The following is an 11,138-nucleotide window of genomic DNA, read 5'->3' as shown; positions in this document are numbered from 1 at the left end:
CCTGGAGGCCCAAGAATTGGCCACCCACGACACACTAACACCACTGCTAGTGTAAGCTGACCTGGGGCCTAAAATCAGTCATAGTCAGTCCTCTTCTTCCATGACTAGGATCCACAAACAGATCATCTGGCATTCAATTCCCTCGCAAAACTTTACCACAGCCTTAACAAATAACTGTTCCTTAAGACACCAAGGAAATCAGATACCACTGACCCTGTGTACTAGCTAAAAGATTATACAAAGATCACATTGCTGCAGGCACCCAAAATCAAAGCCAAAGTGACCTACTCAACCAACAACATATATACATCCTCAGGAAAAAATTCTCACTTTCAGAAGCAGTTTCAAAAAATCAGAACAAGAGATGGCTACATCAGATGCTTCCATGGAAGGACACAGAAAACTTTTTTTTTGGAATTATTTGTATTAATACATAATAGCTGTACATATTTTCAGAGTACATGTGATAGTTTAATACATTCATATAATTTGTAAAGATCAAATCAGTGTAATTGGGATATCCATCACCTTAGAAAGTAAATTCTTTATTGTCTCACACTGAGAAAAAACTGTTTACTCAATGCATACTCAATTTTTTATGACCTACCCGTTCTCTTTTATCGTACATAAGTTTCCCTTTTTAAAAAAGAACATACCTCAATAAATACATATTTTTTTTCTATTTCAGCTTATTATGGGGAGTACAAAAGTTCGGGTTACATACGTTGCCCATGTACCGCCTATCCCCCCAAGTCAGAGCTCCAGGCGAGTCCATTCCCCAGACAGTGTGCATTGCACTCATCATGAAGGTATACCCCCATCCCCTCCTCGCACCCCCCTCTCCCCGAGTCAGCACCTTCAAGCGTGACCATTCCCCAGATGGTGCGCAACGCACTCATCATGTAGGCATACACCCATCTCCTCCCCCGATCCCCCACCTCAGTCTGATATCCAATTGGTATCATTCCTAAATGTGCATTTAGGTGATGATCAGGGAAACCAATTTTCTGGTGAGTACATGTGATGCTTGTTTTTCCATTCTTGGGATACTTCACTTAATATAATGGGTTCCAACTCTCTCCAGGAGAACCAAAGAGATGTCATATCACTGTTATTTCTTATAGCTGAGTAATACTCCATGGTATACATATACCATAATTTACAAATCCAATCATGAATTGATGGGCATTTAGGTTGTTTCCACATCTTTGCGATTGTGAATTGTGCTGCTGTAAACATTCCGGTACAGGTGTCTTTGTCATAGAATGACTTATGTTCCTTTGGGTAGATGCCCAATAATGGGATTGCTGGATCGAATGGTAGGTCTATTTGAATCTGTTTAAGGTATCTCCATAATGCTTTCCACAGGGGTTGCACTAGTTTGCAGTCCCACCAGCAGTGTATGAGTGTTCCTGTCTCTCCGCATCCACGCCAACATGTGTTGTTTTGGGACTTTTTGATAAAGGCCATTCTCACTGGGGTTAAGTGATATCTCATTGTAGTTTTGATTTGCATTTCTCTGATGATTAGGGATGCTGAGCATTTTTTCATATGTTTGTTAGCCATTCTTATATCTTCTTTTGAAAAATTTCTATTCATGTCGTTTGCCCACTTCTTGATAGGGTTGTTTGATTTTTTCTTGCAGATTTTCCTGAGTTCTAAATAGATTCTTGTTATCAATCCTTTATCTGATGTGTAGTATGCGAAAATTTTTTCCCATTCTGTAGGTGGTCTGTTTATTCTCGTGACTATTTCTTTGGCTGTGCAGAAGCTTTTTAATTTAATGAGGTCCCATTCATTTATTTTTGTTGTTGCTGTGGTTGCCTTAGGGGTCTTCCTCATAAATTCTTTGCCTAGGCCAATGTCTGTAAGAGTCTTTCCTACTTTTTCTTCTAGAATTCTAATCATTTCACACCTAAGGTTTAAGTCTGTTATCCACCGTGATTTGATTTTTGTGAGAGGTGAAAGCTGTGGGTCCTGTTTCAGTCTTCTACATGTGGCTATCCAATTTTCCCAGCACCATTTATTGAATAGGGATTCTTGTCCCCAGAGTATGTTTTTGTCTGCTTTGTCAAAGATTAGTGCCTACATTAAAAAGTAGAAAGATTACAAATTAACAATCTAACATGCAGCACAAGGAACAGGAAAGCAAGAACAAAGGAAACTCAAATTTGCAGAAGAAAAATAATTATAAACATCAGAGCAGAACTAAATGAAATAGGAACTGAAAAAACTGTACAAAGGATCAACAAAATAAAAAGTTGTTTCCTCAAAAAGATAAACAAACTTAGTAAGCTACTAGCTAGACTAATCAAGAAAAGAAAAGAAAAGACCCCAGTAAACAAACTCAGAAATGGAAAAAAGAGACATTACACAGAAATACAAAAGATTAACAAAAACTACTATAAACAACCATACACTCACAAACTGAAAAACCTAGAGGAAATGGATAAATTCTTGGAAACATACAACCTACCAAGACTGAATCAGTAAGAATTAGAAAACTTGAACAGACCAATAACAAGTAATCCGGCTGAATCAGTAATAAAAAGCCAACAAAGAAAAGCTGAGGACCAGATGGATTCACAGATAAATTCTACCAAACATTAAAGAACTAATACCACCCCCATAATGGCGGCTGCCCACCCACGGAGACACGCTTGTAGCCCTGGTTTGGGCAGGGCAAATGAATTACATGTAGCCAAAATATTTGTACCCCCATAATATCCTGAATAAATTAAAAAAAAAACAATGAGATACCACTTCATACCCACTAGTATGACTATAATGGGTAGGATACATTAAATATAAAATATATAAAAAGATGGTCAATAAATCTCGGCATAATGAGCAATCTTATCCATGCTGATGGTAATAGCAACTGTTGTAGCTACTCTGGAATACAGTCTGGCAATTCTTGAAATGGTTAAACATAGAATTATCACATGCTTTATCAATTCCACTCCTAGGTATATATCTAATAGAAATGAAAACTAATGTCCACATAAAAACTTTACACAAATGTTCATGGCAGCATTATTCATAATATGCAAAAAGTGGAAACAATCCAAATATCCATCGACTGATGAATAAATAAATAGAATGTGGTATATCTAAACAATGGAATAATATTTGGCAACAAAAAGAAATGAAGTACTCATATCTGCTACAACACTGATGAGCCTTAAAAACATTACGATTCATGAAGAAAGCTAATCATAAAGACCACCATGTCATATGATTCCTTCTGTATGCAATGCCCAGAACAGGCAAATTTGAAAAGGCAGAAAGTAGATTAAGTGGTGCCAGTGTCTGGTGGGAGGGAGGAATGGGGGAGTGATTACTATTGGACATGGGATTTCTTTTGGAGTTATGAAATATTCTGGAATTATTTAATAGGTAGTGGTGGTGATCGCACAATCTTGTAAATACATTAAAAAACTACTGACTTGTAAAAAAAAAAAAAAACTAATACCAATTCTTCTCAAACTACTCTAAAAACTCAAAGGACAGAGAATACATTCAAATTCATTTTACAAGGCTAGCATTTCCCTGATACCAAAGCCAGACAAGGACATGGCAGGAAAAGAAAACTACAGGCCAATATCCCTGATGAACAGAGATGCAAAAATGCTCAACAAAATACTGGCCAACTGAATAGATTGTGCCTTCTAGCTGTGTGCTTCCATGGTGAAAGGGGCAAGGCAGCTCTTTAGGGCCACTTTTATAAGGGCACTAATCCCACTCATGAGAGCTCTGCTTCCCAAAGGTCCCACCTCCTGACATCATTACATTGATGATTAGTTTTCAACACAGTTTGGAAGGACATGAGCATTCAGACCATAGCAAATATATTTATAGATAGATAGACAAATAGATACACACACACACACACACACACACACATATATATATTTGTTTATATATTTATGCATACAAGGGGTGTCCAGAAAGTATCCAGCCATGTAATGTGAAAAATAGGGACATTAATTATATTATATTAACAATGGCTGGATACTTTCCAGACAGCCCCATGCACATTTGCAGATATAAATGTGTGTGTGTACATACATACATATATATATTATACATACATAGTCAGCCCTCCGTATTCGTGGGTTCTGCATCTGTAGATTCAACCAACTATAGATCAAAAAAATTGGGAAAAAAAATAATTAAAAATAATACAAATTTACCAGCCTGAGCAAGAGCGAGACCCTGTCTCTACTGAAAATAGAAAGAAATTATCTGGCTGACTAAAAATATATATAGAAAAAATTAGCAGGGCATGGTGGCGCATGCTTGTAGTCCCAGCTACTCGGGAGGCTGAGGCAGTAGGATCACTTAAGCCCAGGAGTTTGAGGTTGCTGTGAGCGAGGCTGACGCCACGGCACTCACTCTAGCCCGGGCAACAGAACAAGACCCTGTCTCAAAAAAAAAAATAATAGTAATAATACAAATTTAAAAATACAGTAAAACAACAATATAGCATATACACTGTTTTAGGTAGTATAAGTAATCTAGAGATGATTTAAAGTATATGGGAGGATTTGCATAGGTTACGTGCAAATATTACATCATTTTATATCAGGAACTTGAGCATCTGAGGACTTTGGATTTTGGTATTCATGAGGGCTCCTGGAACCAATCCCCTATAGATACTGAGGAATGACTACGTATATGTACATGTACTGATTTATCTGATAATCCCCTTATTCTAACCACATCCTGAAATACACATCAAGATGACATCTTACTCTAAACAGAAAGTTTTAAAGGAATCACATTGCAATTACTCTATAGCAGAAGCAGAGGTAATTATTTTCACCCATGTATTAAGCATGTCTTTTATTTTCTGTATTTTGATGTTCTGACATCCATTTCTGACCCCAGAGGGTTAGACAATTATTAATGTTAGAGATAAACAATTTGCCCTAAGCGTGCTTTGCAAATGAAAACCACCCAATACAGGGTCGATAAGAAAACCACCTCCTATGTTGGGCTCTCACACACCGGACCACTATGTACCTGTCCAAATCACCCCAGAGCCAGACAACAAAGAATAAGTCCATTTGCCCTAGAGCCTGCTGAAACTTTTCAAACTAGTCGACGTAAAGCCTTCTTACCCTGCCTCATCCATTCCTTCCCACAGAAACCACAATAAAGACTCTTGCCCACAGTTCCTCCACTCCCTCTGACTCCTGACCAACCCCAGTGATCACACACGGTGGCCTCCTACGGCATGGGGTGCCTTCTCCTCCTGGGAACTGTAAATAGCAAGCTATATTTTCTTTTATTTTTTCCAGGATTTACTCAGGTATGACTGACAAGTACAAATTGTATATATTTAGGGTATACAACATGATGTATGTATGTATGTTTGTATACATTGTAAAAATATTGCCAATCAAGCTAATTAACATATCTGTCACCTACATAGTTACCATTTTTGTTTGTCTATGTGGTGAGAACAGGGAATAATACTTTCTTAGCAAATTTCAAGTATACAATACATTATTATTATTAACACTAACTATAGTCACTACACTATAATTTAGATACCCAGTATTTATTCATCTTATTAGTATAACTGCAAGTTTGTGCCCTTTGACTAATATCTCCCCTTTTGCCAACCCCACAGCCACTGGTAACTACCATTCTACTGTAATACTGAGTTCAACTTTTTTAGATTCGACATATAAATGAAATCATGCAGTATTTGTCTTTCTATGTCTAGCTTATTTCACTGAGCATAATGTCCTAGAGGTTCATCCATGTTGTCAAAAATAGCAGGATTTCCTTCTTAAGGCTGAATAATATTCTTATATATTATATCACATTTTCTTTATCCATTTATCCTTCTATGAACACTTAGGTTGTTATCATATCTTGGCTATTGTGAAAAATGCTGCAATGAACATGGGAGTGTAGACATCTCTTTAACATACTGATTTCATTTATATATATATATATATATATATATATACACACCCAGAGGTGGAATTGCTGAATTATATGATAGTTCTATTTTTCATTTATCAGAGAAATCACAATACTCTTTTCATAATGGCTATACCTCAAATATTCTATGAATACACTGTATTTTGAAACACCATAAATGTTCTACACCAAAGTCATCCATATGTCATAGCAGAATTCTCTAATCTCAAGAATAACCACCTTAAGAATTTGAACAAATCCAAAGCTATTTCATGAAAAAGTGCATGGCCATAAATATAAGCTTTCCTAGTCCATCACAATGGGGTAGAGAAGTTTTCTTCATTTAAACAGAAAGTCAAGGTCATCCTGTGCCCAAAAAGTTGCTAATATTGCTGTCTATCAAGGATATTTAAATTATAGGCATATTCCCATCAATCAACAATATATAATATGTGCACTTTAGATACCAGCTAGCTATATTACCATTAAAATTTCTCATCCCATCCAAATGCCTCAATTAAAGGACAAGTATGACTTTAATCTATAGGCTTAATTATTAGTCCTTGGCAAACTACTTAGTCAAGGGGATGCTTGTAATTCATTACTCTACCTTTCCTAAACTTTAACCTCTATCAGGACAAATCCACTGAAAATTACATATATGAACTCTTTGCACATTATTTCTTTCTCCTCGATAGTAGCCTCAAATCCCTATTGTATGTGGTCAAGTTTTCTAAAATAGATCAAATGTCCCTCTGGAAGGTACAAAGAGCCCATAGGTAGTTTTTTTTAGTACACACTGTACTGTATTGCCAATAATTAGATATTTGGCAAAGGGATATGTCAGGGCTCTCCAGAGAAACAGAATTAATAAGCGGTATATAGAAAAATGTATTTTAAAGAATTGACTCACACAATTATGGGGCCTGGCAAGTGAAATCTGTAGGATAGTTCAGCAGGCTGTAAATTCAGGTAATAGTTAATATTGCAGTCTTGAGTCTGAAATCCACAGGCAGGCCAGGCAAATTGGAAACTCAAGCAGAGTTTCTATGGAGCAGCCTTGAGGCAGAAATCTCAGTCTTCACTTTGAAGACAAAGATTGGATGAGAACCTCCAAAGCTAACTGGATGAGGACCACCCACGTTATAGAGGGGGTAATCTGCTTTACTAAAATCAGACTTAAGATTTGATTGTAACTCTTCATCACTTCTAAGAAATGCTTTCACAGCATCACCTAGACTCATGTTTGAGCAAACAACTAGGCGCCACAGCCTAGCCAAGTAGCATAAAATTAACTATCACAAAGAGTATTTTGTTTTGTTGGTTTAGTTTGGGTTTGCGTTTGGGTTATGATGGGAATACAATAAAATTAACACATTTTCGCCATTAGAATTTACATTTAGTTGACAATAAGAGAGCTGCAATTCAGAAACAAGGCTGAGGTACTAATCTATTTTGTAAGATGTTATTATGTGACTAAATTTGAATAATTCTATTATAGTATGCTATTGACATAGTCAAAATTATACAATTAATCATTGTAATTGAATATTGGACTTGCACTGGTTATAATAACTATAATATACCTTCAAAATGAACCTGTATCAATAGGCAAGTCTTAATAAAATTAAAATATGGAGTAAGTATTGAAATCCTGGTAATTTAAATTTATACATATAAAATTTTTAAATGATCCCTCCCTCATCAATCTAGGCCACAAAAATAGGACAAATCAGAATTTTACCATCAAGGTTCATTTAAAAAAACAAAGTAGTCCAGAGCTGCCCTAGACCTGACAGATTAAGCATCCTAAAACTAGAGGGCATCACTGTCCTCTTCTAGTGGCTGAATGCTCACCCTAGAAAATATGACCATAGACAGTAGGCCTCCAAGGCTGAAACAAAATGCGACTTTGTGAATATAGTGTGTGCTTTGGAATCAGAAACTGCCATTTGTTGGCTGGGCAACTTCTGGTGTCTCTCTGCATCTAGAAGTATTTCACTACGAAGGTTATTGGGAATTAAATGAGTTTGTGCTTGTAAGGTCCTACTAGAGAGCCTTGTAGTTAACAGGCACTTGAGAAAGGTGTTTATTATTCTTCTTGTTCTCCACAGTGGCTTATGAAATCTCATTCAATCGTTCACTTTTCCTAGCACCACAGACCTCTGGACTTCTCCTTGCTACCTAACTTCAACAACTTGGCTTCTTTGGTTCCCCTTTAGTTGTTTCAAAACCACTCTTTTCATAATAAATATAGGAATTTTTTCCACTTTTAATCATCAAACATTTACAAAGTGTCTATTCTGTGGAAGGTTCTCTGTCTCAAGAGTTACAAAGATGAGTGAGACACAATTGCTGGCCTCAAAATCTCTGGAAATTAGAAATTATTCTAAAGCCCAGGTAGAGTAAGTTCCCTTCTAACATCTTATATAAGTTAAGGTCCTCCAAAGCATTCTTAAATCTTCCCAACCTCTTGGTCTTTCTCTTTCTTTCCTCTTGTCTCCCTAAAGTTCTAAGTCTTTGTTATGACATAGATTTCAGAACTTTCACAGGCCACGCTCCCATAGTTTGCTCAGGTCTGATCAACCTGAGCCACAGAGTTTTTCAGCAATCCTCTGCATCTTTGTCTACAAGGGCCTCCATGACACTCAAGTTCATACTGCTCATAAACAGGGAGCCTGAGTTGTTCATTTTATCTTGATCTCCCTCTGACAAAGAAACACAGATGATGCGAAACCCACTGAAGACAATACCTGGAAAATGGCAGTCTTGGGTATGGACTGACTCCTTCTCTAAGGCTTCCTTCACTCTCTTGGCTCAGGAGTCTTCTCTTAAGGACTTTAACACAGCTGCTTTACCTTGCTGCCTGCCTCCTTTTCAAATTCAATATCCTTTCTTTCACTCTTATTGATTCTCTGGGAGCCTGGGAGAAAAAACCCACAGTCAGTTCAGTTCTAGAGTAATAGTGCTGATTTCTCCTTTGGTATCTAGAGTTTGAGCTTATCAAAGAAAATAACCACTTTCCATAACACTAGGAAAATTTCTGAGCCCATTATCTCCCTCCCTGTAGTACTGTTCACCCTATGATCTGTCTCAACTCTGAGAAATGGAGACTTCCACTTATTTTCCTCATAAATAGGGTGAACCATCTTCTAACTGCTCTACAGCCAGAGCACTTCAGACACCATTCAAAGGGAGTGCTACTGCCCAGAACCTTAATAGGAGTACACCACCTAGTTGTCCCTCCCTCCTCCAAGGGTTATTTCACATTACTCAAAAAGTTCTGACTCACATGATAGAGTCCAGATTATTTACTCTTCACTTTAGTGGTGCATTAAGAGCAAATCTCCAGTGGTTGATTTGGCAGGAGAATTTTCTCACATGACCAAACACCTAAAATACTCAGTAGATATGTGCCTAATCTGCTCTGATTGGAGGTGTGTGTGATTACATCTTGAGGTGGATTCACCTATTCCTTTTTTTAAGTAGCCTTAATCTTGCTGTAATCTGTTAGCCTATGGAATTCAATATTCTTCAACATTTTCACTGTCACAGGCAGATTTAAGGTTGATTTGTTCCTTCTTTCCTCACTCTCTTCTTTTTCTCTCTTTCTCTCTCTCTCTTTCTTTATTTTCATATCCTTCATAACCTTCATTCTTCATAACCATAGGACGTTGTCTAAGCTTTTTCTCTCCTGTGACTGCAAGACTATATCTTACATTAATTGAATGCAAATCAACACATAAACAAACACAGGTTAGTCAGTTCCAGCATGCTTTATCAACCACAGTAACAAACTTCACAAATATTCATCTTATCATGAGGGGTTTGGTGAGTAATAACTGAAAGGTCCTCGGTGATAAAAAATTCAGTGATAACTGAAAGGTCCTCTGCTACGACTTTCACATGACCACTTTGCTCAGCATCCTTTAGTCAGAGGCCTCCAAAGTTTTTTAATTGCTCATTCATGTAAAACTTTTTGAGCATATATTCTCTCTCTCTCTATATATATATATATGTATATATTTATAAATGTTATAAATGTACAACTATACTAAATGTATGTTTTACAACAGAAAATCTTAAAATTTTAAAGGTATGAGACAAAATTATACAAAAATGAAGTTCTAATATTTCTTCTCATACCCCATAGCAGGCTACTGCTCCTCTCTAACTTTCCTATGCCTGGGTAGTATGATATTCAATTAAGGAGGACATCTGTCAGATTGCCCACTCTAAACCAAGGTACTCAGCATCTAAGGTTCTTAGTATACCACCAAAAGAATGAATATAATAGCTAAGAAATGGGCAAGGGCAGAAATCTGGGGACAGTAAGATAAGGAAGATAAGGGAATAAAGGAGTAGAAGTAGCAGGAAAAGGAAAGCAAAAAATGTCTATCTGGTGGACAGTAAGATGTGATCAGAAGTTGTCTCTGATAATGACCTTCTCTAAATAAGCATACCTACAGGTGAATTTGTATTTCAGAAATAACTTTGGCTGTCATCCTGACTCTACTGGGACTTGCCATTCTGGCTATTTTGTTAACAAGATGGACACGACGCAAACAAAGTGGTGAGTATTAATGAGTCAAAATGAAGCTCTCCTGTTAAAGTCACAGAGGGAGGGATTCCAAGATTCAGTCTCAGCTCATCTCTACTTATCAGATAACTAGAGACTTTGCCAATATTTTGGGAATCTGTTTCAATACACAAGTTAAAGAATCTATGACCCATTAGTAATTCCGTTACAATTTTAAATTCCCAAAGCTTACATTATCAATGATGTCAACAAAAAAAAATCAAAGAGATTAACAAAAGTTATAAGGATACTTTTTAAAAAATTTATCTGAGCTCCAAGGGAAATTATCTGAGTTAAAAAAAAAATGGAAGTGAGAAGACAATATGCTAACACACACCGATATCCAATGTTATATGGAAAGAGGTGAGGACTTTTAGAGACTTAATATGGAGAGATGATAAAAAGAGACAAATACAAAGTAGCACTTGTCAATGAAACAGACATGGAAATCATAAAAGCAAAGACCTATTTCTATGTCATGGTTCCTTTTCCAGAATTTTTCCATTTCTCTCCCACTACCTTCTAATCAGCTATATTCCCTCCCTATTTTCCATCCTCAGTGTCTGTGAGCCCTCAAAGAAGAGGTAGTGTAAAAAGATAGAACAGGGCTGGCTAAAGA

This window comes from Eulemur rufifrons, chromosome 15, assembly GCF_041146395.1.
Source record: "Eulemur rufifrons isolate Redbay chromosome 15, OSU_ERuf_1, whole genome shotgun sequence".
NCBI lineage: Eukaryota > Metazoa > Chordata > Mammalia > Primates > Lemuridae > Eulemur > Eulemur rufifrons.
Note: the sequence above shows the minus strand (reverse complement) of the source record.